The sequence below is a fragment of the Bubalus bubalis genome, chromosome 14, assembly GCF_019923935.1.
Source record: "Bubalus bubalis isolate 160015118507 breed Murrah chromosome 14, NDDB_SH_1, whole genome shotgun sequence".
Taxonomy (NCBI): domain Eukaryota; kingdom Metazoa; phylum Chordata; class Mammalia; order Artiodactyla; family Bovidae; genus Bubalus; species Bubalus bubalis.
The window spans coordinates 36,490,438-36,503,476 of NC_059170.1; the positions used below are offsets into that span (position 1 = coordinate 36,490,438).

At 41.8% G+C, this 13,039-nt stretch overlaps 1 protein-coding gene and 1 non-coding gene across 3 annotated transcripts in view; one reads left to right on the forward strand and one right to left on the reverse strand.

Moving 5' to 3' along the window:
- Positions 1-3: 3 nt before the first annotated feature.
- SLC23A2 (solute carrier family 23 member 2) overlaps positions 4-13,039 on the forward strand; it is a 142,270-nt gene continuing 129,234 nt past the window's right edge. The window contains exon 1 of one of the 2 annotated variants that reach the window (XM_006047752.3): positions 4-117. The gene's annotated coding sequence lies outside the window, so the exon portion shown is untranslated. Of the gene's footprint in view, positions 118-950; positions 1,283-13,039 lie in introns of those variants that run through there. The other variant, XM_025264049.2, reaches the window with a different exon arrangement.
- Positions 10,295-10,401, reverse strand: LOC112578978. Its single transcript, XR_003103414.1, has one exon. It is a non-coding gene; the product is annotated as a U6 spliceosomal RNA (small nuclear RNA).

Genomic DNA, 13,039 nt, shown 5'->3' on the forward strand with positions numbered 1-13,039 from the left:
GCCCGCCCCTCCGCGGCGCCATTTTGCAGGCGGCAGTCGCGGGAGCCAGAGGCAACGGCTGGTACTGCGGAGCGGAGGCGCAGCCGGCAGGACGGGAGCCCGGCGAGCTGCAGCCAGGTGAGAGCCCGGCCGCCGCGCCCCCTACCTGGCCCGCGGGCCGCACTTGCCAGGCCCGGCAGCGAGGGGCCTGCGGCGCCCACGAGGCCAACCAGGCACGGCCCCCGCGCGCTGTCAGTGGCCCCGCGGTGCGGCCTGCGCCCCCACACCCGGGCCCATCTGCCGGGTCCCCCCGCACCGGCAGGTCATCCTGGCTGCGGGACGCAGGGATGCCTGGCGACCCCCAGCCCCCGCCGGGCCCCTGAGCGCTCACCTCTGCTCGTGGCCGGAGCCGCGGGGCGCTCGGGCCCTCAGGCCGCGCGGCGGGCAGGCTAGTGGGGTCTCCCCGGCCCTCGGCCCGCGCAGCCTGCGATCGCTCTCCGGTCGGCCCTCCGCAGGCGGTGCGCGCGGGCATCTCTGTGCCCCCAGGAATGCAGGGCCATCAAGAGGGACGGCAGAGGCGGCGGCAGGGGAGGGGGGGTGCCCTTTATATTTTTGCTTTCTTTCTCTCCTACAGTGGCTGCGCCAAGTAATTTTAGGAGCTCCTGCCCAGTCCCCAGGGCCTTTCTTTCTGACAAGACTCTCGGGGGTCGGGGTCCCCTTGTTGCCACCTTCCTGTTAAAAGAAATTGACATTTTCGAGTATGACTAGTTTATGGGCGCAGAATTTTCTCCTTCCTTTGACTCTACATGTCCCTTTGATGGGTAGCTGACAGGAATTCGGCCTGCAGGCTGGGGGTTTTAAGCATGACTTAAAATTCTTGATTGTCAGTGCAAAGGGTAAATGAGGGCAACTGCAGGTGGAAGCAAGTCACCCATAGGGGATTTCTGGGTCTGAGGCATTAGGAGTCGCTCTACTTTTAGGCTTGCGGTGCTGTAACAGAGGAGAGGGAAGATGCTAACCCAGCTAATATTTGGATGTCTATGTTCAGAGAAGGCTGGACAGTGTGAGGACATGGCTGGGAGTCCTGAGACAGTCTGGTATGAGCTGTCATGAATTGCCATGTGACCTTCCTTTCCCAGTTTGTTCCTCTTTGAAGCCAGAGGCTAGAGGCAGTGGTGGTTGGAACATTTTAATTTTTACATTTTTTGCATTTGGATGCTGTTGGACTGAGACTTCTTTCTTCCAGTTGTCTGTACCTGCGTTTTCACCTTTACATATGACTTTGCCCATTTAGCCCCTGAAGGTGAGTCTTATGAGATTTATAAAAAGAGCCTTTCAGCTCAGAATTCTGAATTCTCTGCACTCATCCAGAATTTAATAGCTTTCTGGGCACTTGTCTTTTAAAAGCCCAGCAGTGAGTGTGCACAGAGTAAGCCCTCGTGGCACATGTTTTAGTTAAAAGGGGGTGAGTGGGTGTGTCCAGCTGACTACTTGTTTTACCTGACAGCCTGAACATGAGCTATCTGCTTTCTGGACTATTTCCTTTGCTGAAATGTTGACCAGATTCTTTCTTTGAATCCCAGGGCATTTCACTTCTTTGCTTGGAGTAGGGAGTGAATTTTTTTAAAGAAACTTGGTATTTTAATACCTTTTTTTATTAGTTCTCCACCCCCATGCCTCAAATGGTTGTGTGGCAGTTGTATTTTCTGACTGTGGCAAGTCACTTAAGTCGATTTTTTTTTTTTTTAATCTTTATTTTAAAAAAATATTTCTTTATTTGGCTGTGCTGGGACTTAGGTGCCTCACAGGGATATAGTTTTCTGCCCCAGGGTGGAACCCTAGCCCCACAGCTCCCTGCATTGGGAGTGTGTAGTCTTAGCCAATGGACCATCAGGGAAGTTCTAATTAAGTTGAATTTTAATGTCTGTTAGGATATTTCAAAAATGCTTATGAAAGTACCTGTCTAGAATATTGGCTAGGTTTCAGACCATACCGCCTATTTTTATGTAGCAAAGGCTCATAGCATTGCAGAAATGAGTTAGGTGTACCTCAGCTAATTTGATGACTGATGCTATTAATCCAAACATTATTGACTGAAACCTAGTCTTTAGATACTGGAAATTCTGAGTTGGTTATTGCCACCCTCTTCAGTGTCTCCATAGAAAAACCTGGGATCCGTTTGGGGACTCATTTCTTGTATTACTGATGGCTTAAGGAATTTTCCCATTATGATTAAAGGAATTAGAAGTTAGCAGTCATAATTTGTAGTTCTATAGAGCTTGTACTTGTAAATGGAAGCTTTTAAAAAGCTGATTTATTTTTACTTAATACTCTTAGGTTATTTTAATTTAAACATTTTGCAATCCTTCCCTGACCTGTTTCCAGGTCTTGCCTAAAGAACTCCCAACACACTAGCCTGTTCCCAATGCGAGGTAACCTTATTTATTCATTTTCACTCCCTGCTTTTCTTCCAGTTATTCTTCCCTCAGAGGGCCTGACTCTGGACTTTCTTTCATTCTTTTGCTGGGGAAGAATTCCTGCTTCAGGTTAGGCTATGAGCTACCACCATGGGGTTTACTGGTCTTTTGTACTCCTTATGGTACTCTCTTCATTTTCTCCCTGGCTTTGCTGTTTCTGGCCTGTTGTTTTGTAACCAGTTCTAGACTGTTGGCTGTCCAAGATTTGAGATTTGCTTGCAGCTTAGGCTTTTCATAGTCCTCTCCACATTTAGTGCATGTATTGACTGCAGACTGTGTGCCAGGTAATGCTTTTGGTGCTCCAGATGCTATATGGAGATTTCCTCCACACACACAGTTCACACACTAGTATGGAGGCAGACAATGAGACTTTGTGCTCTGAAGAAGAATCTGGCAGGATTGGGGGTAGTAAGTGTTGGGTGGGAGCTGAAATTTTAGGAAGGGTAGAACAGGAAGCTCTGAGTCATCTTTGAGTGGAGATGGTAGGAAGCGAGTCATGTGGATGTCTGGGGTAAGAGCATTCCCAGTGGAGGAAACTGCAGATTCAAAGGCCCTGAGGCAGGAGGAAGAGAGAATGATTTTGAGGTCAGAAAGACTATGGGAGTTGAGTCATGGTAGGCCACAGGCACCTAGGAGGAAGGCCTGTAGATTTTACTTTGAAAGCGGGGTTGGTGGTGGGAGCCATTGGAGAGTTTTGAACAGAGAGGGGATAGAGACATGCTGATTGTTGATATGTGAGAATAGACTGAAGTCTGGGTGAGCAGGGTAGGTCTGCAAGGGAGCTAGCTAGTACAGGGCTGAAGATGGTGATTGAGTGGATGGGGGTGGTGGTGAGAAGTAGTCATATTGTGAGATGGGGCTGAGGAGATTGCTGATGGGCCGTATGTGGGGAATGAGAGAGGGAGTTGAGGGCAAGATCAGAGTTCTGCTCTAGAAGGAAAGTGGCTGCCCCAGGAACCACACATTCCATGGCATGTTAAGTTGCCATGCCAACCTGGTGTGACCAAATGCAGTAGTAAAGGGTGGGGTGAGTGTTTGTTGGGGGATTCTGTTACTGAGTTGAAGCTTGCTCTGCTTGCCACAGGTTGTTGTTTTAGTTGCTAAGTCATGTCTGACTCTTTTGCAAGGCTGCTAGGCTCCTCTGTCCATGGGATTTCCCAGGCAAAAATATTGGAGAGGCCTTTTACTTCTTCAGGGCATCTTCCTGACCTAGGGGTTAAACCCTATTCTCTTGCATTGGCAGGTGGATTCTTTACCTCTGAGCTACCAGGGAAGCCTGCTTGCAGTAGAACAGGCCAATAGATCAGAAACCAGGTGTTGAAGGAAGGAATAACGACTTTATTTGAAAAGCTGACAGACTGAGAAGATGGCAGACTAATGTCTCAAAATAGCCATCTTATTGGAGTCTGGATGCTAGGTTCCTTTATAGAGGGGTGGGAGGTGAGGAAGTAAAGTAAAAAGGCCATTAATCTTGCAAGTATCTCCTGGAATGGCCAGCCTTGTGGGGGAGGGCAGATGTGTTTATTTCTTCGTTCCCTGTAGCTATCCACAGGTAGACAGGGTTCTGAACAAAGATTCAAGCAGAGGGACAGGGTTCCCCTAGGCAGACCATTATGTATGTGGACAGGAACCTTTTAGCGAACAAAAGCAACTGGAAGCAAAGGTTAAAGTAGAAGAAACAGATCCAATATGGAGTCAGATTTTGTTCTTCCTTGAAACAGGTCTTGCATGGAAATGTAAATCTTCTTGGGAACTTCTCATCGTCCTTTGTCTTAATTCTGTCCTCTGACCTCAGGCAGGCAAATCCCTGACCTCAGGTCTGGGTGGCCTCTAAAACCTTCCTTGAAAGTTTATCCCATAAAGGAAAAGTCCATCTACTTGTTTGTTTGTTTGTTTTTTTCATAACTGTCTCTTGCATTACTTCTTTTTTTTTTTTTGCAGGCCTAATATAGAAGTATTCAAGTGTAATGGGTGCAGTAGTGGGCAGGGCATAATCTTATGGAGGATCATACTTAAGATTTCAACTAATTTAGTCTCACTGCCCATGAACTTTTCAGCAACTTCAGAGTGCAACTCACAGCCTCTTTTTGTTGGCTATGGTCTTGACTCTGGTTCTTCCTTCATCGTTGTTTTTCTGTAGCATTGATGAGTTTTTCACTTTCTTCTTTTCATATGAGGAGGTCAAGGTTGCATTGGACCATAAGCCATGGCTTTTTCTGTTCTGCGGTCCAGAAAGCCTTCTTTAGTCCTGGGTTCTTTCCACAGGCTTTTCCGAAAGCAGCTCATCCTTACAGTCTCCTTGTGTCAGTTGCCCTGGGGTGTCTCAGTGAGTGCCTGGTGTAGGCCTGCCTATCTGGGTGGCGACCGTTCTCATTTGTGTGCATGTGAATCTTACAGGGTTGAATCTTCCTATCTTGTAAGCTGAACTCAAAAGAAGTTTAAAAATTGTTCTTCTCTCCAGGAACCTCTGTAAGCAATAGAGGGGACCCAGGAAAGACCAGACAGTACTGATGGGCACTGGCTATGTATTGAGCACTTGAGGTCGTTATTGTTGATTCCAACAGCTGGCAGCCAACGTGGTTCTGGTCTGCATCTTATCAATGAAGAAACTGGAGCTTGGTTAACTTTTCTAAGTTAACTCTTGGGTCTTGAATTCTGCTCTTAATGCTTCAGTAAAGCTTGGGTCCCTTAGTGATAGAATGCTGTACCCAAGTCTTGCTTGAAGGTCTATGTTTCTTAGCTCCTGTTGGCATAGAAGAGAGCAGAGAAGATAGTGTCAGTTGGTCACCAGGTGCTTAGCCTGGCACTTCTTGTATTCACTAACAGCAGCCCTGTGGAAGTAGGTATTATTCTCATTTTACATCTGAGAATGCTGAAGTTGGTGGTGGTTAGCTCCTTCCCCAGGATCATGGTAGCTGAGTCAGAATTTGACCCAAGTCTGGTCTGCACCCCAACTCGGAGTCCTTTATTCCTTCTGTTCCCTCATTTGTTCCTGTAGGAACATCCCACAGGCCCTCAACCCCAACACATTCACGTTTCTTTTATAGTCTTCCTTTGAGGTGGCTTCCCTCTAACCCTTTGTTCAAGTAGCAACATACATGCCCCAGTGTTAAACTTGCATGAACTTTTCCATTCTGGACCAAGACTTCATTACAAAGGTGTTGGTATAATAACTCTGTGGATGGTCTTCTCCTGCTTCTGATGAAAAGCACTACTTGAAATGCTGTGGTTGATATTTCAGTATCCAATTTGGAGACTCTATTGTCCCCTCTGCAGTGCTGGCTTAAATCCTTTGCTGTCTCCAAAAGGCACATCACCTGGCTGCGGGTACACGCTCTTTTTTGTCTGACATGGTAGATGTTAAACTTAAGAGTTTCTCATTCAGAAGTTCTGGGGTGAGGCCTGGTAATCTGAATTTCTAACCAGTTCTCAAGTGATGAGAATGTTGCTGATTGGGGAACCACCAGCATCTGTTTTTGTAAAACAAGTTTTATTGAAACATAGTTGTGACCATTCAGGACGCTATATGACCAGCAAGCCTGAAATATTTGCTGTCTGGCTTTTTGTAGAAAGTTTGCTTATTCCTGCTTCATAGTAATAATTAATATTTATGTGATCAATACTGAAAAGTTTGAGTTCACATTTTATTGTCAAGAGCTCTTTCTATATTAAGACACCGCTTCACAAATTACTCTACAAAAGTGTGGTATAGGGGAATATTTGCATATTTTGAAGTGCTGGGAGTATGAAAACTCTGACACTTTTAAGTCTTTTTATCTAAAATTAATGTGAATTTTATATTCTATTCCAGAAACATCAGTACTTGGCTTAACATTAAACACTTTTCCTCTCTAATCTTTGAGTAAAGTTGATGCTGCTAGACAAGTTATATTTGATTTTGCTTTCACTCTGAGAAATATGCTATTAAGATTTGCATTTTTTAAACAAATGCTGGAGAGGGTATGGAGAAAGGGAACTCTTCTGCACTGTTGGTGGGACTCTAAGTTGGTACAGCCACTATGGAAAACAGTATGGAGGCTCCTCAGAACACTGAAAATAGATTTACTGTATGATCCAACAGTACCACTCCTGGGCATATATCTTGACAAAACTATAATTCAAAAATATACATGCGCCCTATGTTCATAGCCACACTATTCACAATAGCCAAGACATGGAAGCAGCCTAAATGTCCATTGAGAAATGAATGGATAAAGAAGATGTGGTATATATAATATATATAATAGAATACTACTCATCCATAAAAAGGAACAAAATTAGGGTTTCAAAATAACTTTTAATGGGCAGTTTCATTAAATATATGTTAATTTGGGGAGACTTTTCATCCTATAATATTGAATTGTTCTATGAACAAATCTTTTGATTCATGCAGATTTAATAGCTCTCATTTTTAAAGTTCTCACTAATGTATGGTCTACAGATCACTTATTTGTTGCTCTTTATTTTAAAATATTTGCTATTTAGAGTGAGATGATATTCTTCCTCCTCCCTTCCGTACCCTATTTCCTAATTTATAAAGCAAGTGTAAAGAAAGTATGTATATGCAGTCCATATATTTTATACCTGACCACCTATATTATTCAGCTTAATTAATTCTAGCCAAAATCTGTACACTAACAAAATAAAAAGTTATTTCTTGCTCACATTTTTCTAGGTGATTCTCCCCTAACAGGTAAGTTGGGAATTTAGGCTCCTTCCATCTTACATCACAATGGACTTCAAAATCTGGCCTGTAATTTTGCGAGATTTTGTGCATGGAAGAGTTTTCTTATGGGCTGAGCTTGGAATTAGTAATATTTTCTCCCATAGGCCATATCCTAGATGCAAGGGGAGTCATTTGTGTGTCCTCAAGGGAAATGAAACAGCACTGTGTCTGGCATATGACCTGACCAAACTCTGTTAAGTTTTACTTTTTAGTTGATTCTCTTAAGTTTCTTGGATAGACAGTCATGCTAGCTGCAAAAGGTCTTGTTTTGTTTTCTTCTTAAATACTTCTTTTTCCTAATATAAACTGCAGAGTACTTACAGAACAGGTCTAAATGTGATAGTGGTCCTTTTTATTTTCAATATTTATTGGTGTGCATTAATGTATATAATATTTAATGATATTAAAGTGTCCTATTTTCAGTGTATTTTTGACTTAATTACAATATCGTACTTAGTGTTTGAATGAACAAAAAATTTCTCATCTTGAGATTGACCCTGGAAATAAATTTTTGGTAGAATCTGTCCCTGTTTTTGTAATTCTCCAAATTCATTTTTTGTGCTGTTTTAAAGATGAGCTCAGATACTTAGCTGGAAGGAACTACACAATTTATACCTTTGCTTCAGGTTCAGGTATCCTGTGCTGTTCATATCTTTTGTATCAGGGATTCTGACCCTCAGTCTTTGAAAATGTTCCTTCACTCAGAGCAGTTTTGTGGGTTCTTGTTTTCTTTTTTTCTTACCTGTGGATATAAACTGAATATACTAGCAGTATCGATTTTTCCTTTTCTGTTGAAGTTCTCCTATTTGTACATGCTTTTTGACACCCAGTGTAAGTTGGGGTCCTGTATTTCCAGCAGTGATCCTGAACTTCCTGGGAGCAGGAGGCTCCTCTGAACCCTCTCAGGAGTCCTGGGAAGTTAACAGGGTAGGGAATCTTTTATTCACTTGACCAGTAAAAATAGACATAAGAGTCCAGTTCACTTCTAGTGTTTAGTTCAGTGCCTAGGGTAATGCTCCAAAGTGGTTTCACCTTTCTTGCATTTTGTTTTCAACTCTGAGATCTTGTACTTTTTGTTTTGTTCCTTGAGTAGGTGTCTGTCAACTCCTAAAATATATTTTCCAAACTTTGTCTTGACTGACTAACTTTTCACCGACATATATATGTCTGTGTGTGTATCTCAAAAACAAGTTTCACAAAAATATTATATGATGTATATTCTGATATTTACTTTTTCTACTTAATGGAAAAAATTAGTTGTGACATCCAAAGTGATTTTTTGATCTGGTTGTGAAATATAAGACTTTGCAGTAAGGCCTTTGGGTTAGTATGAATAAATAACCTTTCTATCTTATGGTAAAGGAACCACATGAGGTTCTGTGGGAATGACAGGAAAGGGGCTCTTGACAGAATAACCTTAAAAGAAAAGCTTTATTGAGATAGAATTCACACACCATAAAGTCTTCACTTTGAAAGGTATGTTTCAGTTGTTTTTAGAGTTGTGTAACCATCACCACTGTCTTAATTTGAGAAACCACATACTTATTAACAGTCACCCCCCCTTTTCCCTTCCCCAGCAGGCCTTGGCAACGCTAATCTGCACTGTTTCTGTGAATTTGCCTTATCTGGGTATTTCATATAAATGGAATCGTACAATATGTGGTCTTTTGTGATTGGCTTTTTACTTAGCATAGTGTTCTTAAGACATCTGTATTGTTGCAAGAATCAGTGCCACATTTTATCTACTAATGAGTTGATGGTCATTGTGTTGTTTCTAGATTTTAGCTACTGTTAAGAATGGTGCTGTGAACATTGGTGTGATCATGTTTTAAATTTTTCTTTAGTAAATATCAGGGAGTGGAATTACTGGATCATATGGTAATTCTTTGTTTAACATTTTGAAGAACTGCCAAATTTTTTCCAAGTGGAGGCATCAGCAATTTATGAGGGTTCTAATTTCTCCACATGTGTTATTGTCTGTCTTTGAGTATAGCCATCCCAGTAGGTGTGAAGTGGTGTCTCATTGTGGTTTTTATTTACATTTTCCTAAAGATGTGGGGCAGTTCACCAGTTTTATGTTGTCTTTGGAGAAATGTCTTAAGTCCTTTGCTCATTTTTCAGTTGGATTGTCTTTTTATTGTTGAGTTATAAATTTTCTTAATATATGTGACTTGTCCCTTACCTGATACATAATTTTACAAATAACTTTTTCCATTTTATGGGTTGTCTTTATTTTTTTGCCGATGTCATTTGAAACTTTCCGAGTTTTAAATTAAGCTAAACTTTCTGAAGTTTTAATTAAAAACTGCTTTTTAATTTTGATAAGGTACTATTTATCTTTTTATTGCTTATACTTTCGTTGTAATTTCATTTTTTTTTTATTTTATTTTTAAACTTTACAATATTGTATTAGTTTTGCCAAATATCGAAATGAATCCGCCACAGGTATACCTGTGTTCCCCATCCTGAACCCTCCTCCCTCCTCCCTCCCCATATCTTCCCTCTGGGTCGTCCCAGTGCACCAGCCCCAAGCATCCAGTATCGTGCATCGAACCTGGACTGGCGACTCATTTCATACATGATATTATACATGTTTCAATGTCATTCTCCAAAATCTCCCCACCCTCTCCCTCTCCCCAGAGTCCATAAGACTGATCTATATATCAGTGTCTCTTTTGCTGTCTTGTACACAGGGTTATTGTTATCATCTTTCTAAATTCCATATATATGCATTAGTATACTATATTGGTGTTTTTCTTTCTGGCTTACTTCACTCTGTATAATAGGTTCCAGTTTCATCCACCTCATTAGAACTGATTCAAATGTATTCTTTTTAATGGCTGAGTAATACTCCATTGTGTATATGTACCACAGCTTTCTTATCCATTCATCTGCTGATGGACATCTAGGTTGCTTCCATGTCCTGGCTATTATAAACAGTGCTGAGATGAACATTGGGGTACACGTGTCTCTTTCCCTTCTGGTTTCCTCGGTGTGTATGCCCAGCAGTGGGATTGCTGGATCATAAGGCAGTTCTATTTCCAGTTTTTTAAGGAATCTCCACACTGTTCTCCATAGTGGCTGTACTAGTTTGCATTCCCACCAACAGTGTAAAACTATGGAACGCTTATCGAATTTGCGTGTCATCCTTGCGCAGGGGCCATGCTAATCTTCTCTGTATCGTTCCAATTTTAGTATATGTGCTGCCGAAGCGAGCACTCTTTGTAATTTCTAAGAAGATTTACCGCTTTGTTTTCTTCTAAGAGTTTTATAGTTTTATCTCATAGATTTGCATCTTTGATCCTTTTTGTATATCGTGTGAGGTAGGGGGGCTCCAACTTCAATTCTTTGTATATGGATTTCCAGCAGCATTTTTTAAAAAGGCTATTCTTTCCCCCCATTGAATTGTCCTGGCATCCTTGTCCAAATTTACCTGACAAACATTAAGATTTATTTCTGAATTCTCAATTTTATTCTGTTGATTTTTATGTCTTATCTGTATGCAATGCAGGTCGAGAAAATCCCCCGGGAGAAGGGAGTGGCTACCCACTCCAGTATTCTTGCCTGGAAAATTCCGTAGACAGAGGAACCTGGTGGGTTATAGTCCGTAGTGTCGCAAAAGAATCGGACACGACTGAGTGACTAACAGTTTGTACCAGGACTATGTTGTCTTAATTATCACGACTTTTTATTAAGTTTTGAAATTGGAAAGTGTGAGTGCTCCAGTTTTGTTCTCTTTCAGGATTGTTTTGACTATTCTATGTCCTTTACATTTCCATTTGAATTTTAGGATCAATTTGTCAATTTTTTCCAAAAAGACAACTGAGATTTTTGATAGTGATTACATTCAATCTGTAGGTCAATCTGGGTAGTATTGCCAAGAATTACAGATTATAAACAAAACATTTCATGAGAAAATATGTATCTGTGCTAGTAGTAATACATTGTGATATTTTCTTATGTTTTCATTCCATTCTTTTTTTTTTTTTCAGTATTTATTTATCTGACTGAGTAGGGTCTCGGTTGCGGTGCATGGGATCTTGGTCGAATCATGCAGGATCTTTCCTTGCGGTGCGTGGGACTAACTCATTGTGTCTCACGGGCTCAGTAGTTGCGGTGTGGGGTCTTGGTTGCTCAGGGGCATGTGGGATCCCAGTTCCCCGACAGGGATGGAAACTGAGTGCCCTGCATTGCAAGACCACTGGTCCACCAGGGAAGTCCCATTCTTTTATTTTTATTGATTTTTTTTTAATTAACAATATTGTTGGCCCTGGTCTACTGAATTGATTTCTCTACTCACTCTGGTATGATGTTTGGAAAAAATGCTTCAAGTCATCAGCCTTAACAGCAAATTAACAGCCTTAATTTCCTTAACAGCAAATTGGAATCAGCTAGGGTGCAGTTAGGGGTTAAAAAAATACTCTCCCAGGTGATTACAGTGTGCATCTAGAATTTGTGAACCATTGCTATAAAAGAATTTTTGTAGTAGTGAGAGCCTCATGTGTGAAGCTTTCGGTCATTTTGGTGAAGATTGTATTCAGTATTAGAGAAGTCTGTGCATTTCCTCTTAATATTATCACTGATGTCATTGTCTCAAGGAATGGTTTTGCTTTAGACTTCCTCCTACGTGTGTATAGTTGTACCCAGTCTGTACAGAGAGCAAAGATAGAGCACACTCCCTGCAGAGTGTCTGTTATTTCTCAGGAAGTTTTGTGTCCTTTTTCTTTTTGCTATAGGAAATGGGCTAATTTGAGAAGAATATGCAGGAAATTCACAGTAATTAATTATGATATGGGGTTAGAATTGCTACTGAAGTATATGAAGGCATTGGTCAGGATTAAGATCTGAAAGTGGGACCAGTGTCTCATCTTAGAGATGTTAAGGAATTTGGGAATTGTGGTGAAAACTTATACACAAAAAAGCTTAGTTTACTCACTGATGTTCCCTCTTTTTTTCTGATTTGTTTTAATGTATGCTGTCTTTCACTTATGCATATATATATATGTTTTTTTGTATGTGTTTCAAAATAGAGATCTCATGGGGCCTTTTATTTTTGTCCTTGCCGCACAACTCGTGGGATCTTAGTTCCCCCTTCCAGGAGTGAATCTGGGCCGCTGCAGTGACAGCCCCGAGTCCCAACCACTGGACTGCCAAGGAATTTCCATACATACAGTTCAGTTCAGTTCAATTCAGTCGCTCAGTCGTGTCCGACTCTTTGCGACCCCATGAATCGCAGCACGCCAGGCCTCCCTGTCCATCACCAACTCCCGGAGTTCACCCAGACCCACGTCCATCGAGTCAGTGATGCCATCCAGCCATCTCATCCGCTGTCGTCCCCTTCTCCTCCTACCCCCAATCCCTCCCAGCATCAGTCTTTTCCAATGAATCAACTCTTTGCATGAGGTAGCCAAAGTACTGGAGTTTCAGCTTTAGCATCATTCCTTCCAAAGAAATCCCAGGGCTGATCTCCTTCAGAATGGACTGGGTGGATCTCCTTGCAGTCCAAGGGACTCCCAAGAGGCTTCTCCAACACCACAGTTTAAAAGCATCAATTCTTCGGCTCTCAGCCTTCCTCACAGTCCAACTCTCACATCCATACATGACCACAGGAAAAACCATACCCTTGACTAGACGGACCTTTATTGGCAAAGTAATGTCTCTGCTTTTGAATATGCTATCTAGGTTGGTCATAACTTACCTTCCAAGGAGTAAGCGTCTTAATTTCATGGCTGCAGTCACCATCTGTAGTGATTACAGGGGCCTTTTAAATCCCGTTTTTAAGCTTAGCAATGTGTCTTAGGCTTATAACTAAATCATTAAATAGTCCCTTAAAACATATTTTTTAACAGCTCATTTG